This window comes from Salvelinus fontinalis, chromosome 41 (genome assembly GCF_029448725.1).
Source record: "Salvelinus fontinalis isolate EN_2023a chromosome 41, ASM2944872v1, whole genome shotgun sequence".
NCBI classification, from domain to species: domain Eukaryota; kingdom Metazoa; phylum Chordata; class Actinopteri; order Salmoniformes; family Salmonidae; genus Salvelinus; species Salvelinus fontinalis.
This window is the reverse complement of record NC_074705.1, coordinates 8566406-8568905: the sequence shown is the minus strand read 5'-3', so window position 1 is coordinate 8568905 and position 2500 is coordinate 8566406.

The window sequence follows — 2500 nt, the reverse complement described above, 5'->3', positions numbered from 1 at the left end:
TCTGCTAACCTGTTTTTTTAGCAATGGAGTACGAACAAAAATAAAAAATTCGTAATTTCATGGGCATTTGTCAGTGCCTGCCATTATATATGTTTTTACCTCTTCTATCAGTTCATATAGGTCATACTGATAACACAGTGCCCCAGTGAACTAATGGATAAGATACTGTACTCCTAAGTCAGGGTTTGTGGGTCCGATCTTGGGTGGTTGGAAGCAGAGTGGCGCACCGGAAGCGTGCTTGGCCCATAACCCAGAGGTCGATGGATCGAAACCATCATCTGCTAACCTGTTTTTTTAGCAATGGAGTACGAACAAAAATAAAAAATTCGTAATTTCATGGGCATTTGTCAGTGCCTGCCATTATATATTTTTTTACCTCTTCTATCAGTTCGTATAGGTCACACTGAGAACACAGTGCCCCAGTTGCCTAATGGATAAGATACTGTACTCCTAAGTCAGGGTTTGTGGGTCAAATCTTGGGTGGTTGGAAGCAGAGTGGCGCAGCGGAAGCGTGCTGGGCCCATAACCCAGAGGTCGATGGATCGAAACCATAGTCTGCTAACCTGTTTTTTTAGCAATGGAGTACGAACAAAAATAAAAAATTCGTAATTTCATGGGCATTTGTCAGTGCCTGCCATTATATATGTTTTTACCTCTTCTATCAGTTCATATAGGTCATACTGATAACACAGTGCCCCAGTGGCCTAATGGATAAGATACTGTACTCCTAAGTCAGGGTTTGTGGGTCCAATCTTGGGTGGTTGGAAGCAGAGTGGCGCAGCGGAAGCGTGCTGGGCCCATAACCCAGAGGTCGATGGATCGAAACCATCATCTGCTAACCTGTTTTTTTAGCAATGGAGTACGAACAAAAATAAAAAATTCGTAATTTCATGGGCATTTGTCAGTGCCTGCCATTATATATTTTTTTACCTCTTCTATCAGTTCGTATAGGTCACACTGAGAACACAGTGCCCCAGTTGCCTAATGGATAAGATACTGTACTCCTAAGTCAGGGTTTGTGGGTCAAATCTTGGGTGGTTGGAAGCAGAGTGGCGCAGCGGAAGCGTGCTGGGCCCATAACCCAGAGGTCGATGGATCGAAACCATAGTCTGCTAACCTGTTTTTTTAGCAATGGAGTACGAACAAAAATAAAAAATTCGTAATTTCATGGGCATTTGTCAGTGCCTGCCATTATATATGTTTTTACCTCTTCTATCAGTTCATATAGGTCATACTGATAACACAGTGCCCCAGTGAACTAATGGATAAGATACTGTACTCCTAAGTCAGGGTTTGTGGGTCCGATCTTGGGTGGTTGGAAGCAGAGTGGCGCACCGGAAGCGTGCTTGGCCCATAACCCAGAGGTCGATGGATCGAAACCATCATCTGCTAACCTGTTTTTTTAGCAATGGAGTACGAACAAAAATAAAAAATTCGTAATTTCATGGGCATTTGTCAGTGCCTGCCATTATATATTTTTTTACCTCTTCTATCAGTTCGTATAGGTCACACTGAGAACACAGTGCCCCAGTTGCCTAATGGATAAGATACTGTACTCCTAAGTCAGGGTTTGTGGGTCCAATCTTGGGTGGTTGGAAGCAGAGTGGCGCAGCGGAAGCGTGCTGGGCCCATAACCCAGAGGTCGATGGATCGAAACCATCCTCTGCTAACATATTTTTTTAGCAATGGAGTATGAACAAAAATAAAAAATGCGTAATTTCATGGGCATTTGTCAGTGTCTGCCATTATATATTTTTTTACCTCTTCTATCAGTTCGTATAGGTCACACTGAGAACAAAGTGCCCCAGTTGCCTAATGGATAAGATACTGTACTCCTAAGTCAGGGTTTGTGGGTCCAATCTTGGGTGGTTGGAAGCAGAGTGGCGCAGCGGAAGCGTGCTGGGCCCATAACCCACAGGTTGATGGATCGAAACCATCCTCTGCTAACCTGTTTTTTTAGCAATGGAGTACGAACAAAAATATAAAATTCGTAATTTCATGGGCATTTGTCAGTGCCTGCCATTATATATGTTTTTACCTCTTCTATCAGTTCATATAGGTCATACTGATAACACAGTGCCCCAGTGAACTAATGGATAAGATACTGTACTCCTAAGTCAGGTTTTGTGGGTCCGATCTTGGGTGGTTGGAAGCAGAGTGGCGCACCGGAAGCGTGCTTGGCCCATAACCCAGAGGTCGATGGATCGAAACCATCATCTGCTAACCTGTTTTTTTAGCAATGGAGTACGAACAAAAATAAAAAATTCGTAATTTCATGGGCATTTGTCAGTGCCTGCCATTATATATTTTTTTACCTCTTCTATCAGTTCGTATAGGTCACACTGAGAACACAGTTCCCCAGTTGCCTAATGGATAAGATACTGTACTCCTAAGTCAGGGTTTGTGGGTCCAATCTTGGGTGGTTGGAAGCAGAGTGGCGAAGAGGAAGCGTGCTGGGCCCATAACCCAGAGGTCGATGAATCGAAACCATCCTCTGCTA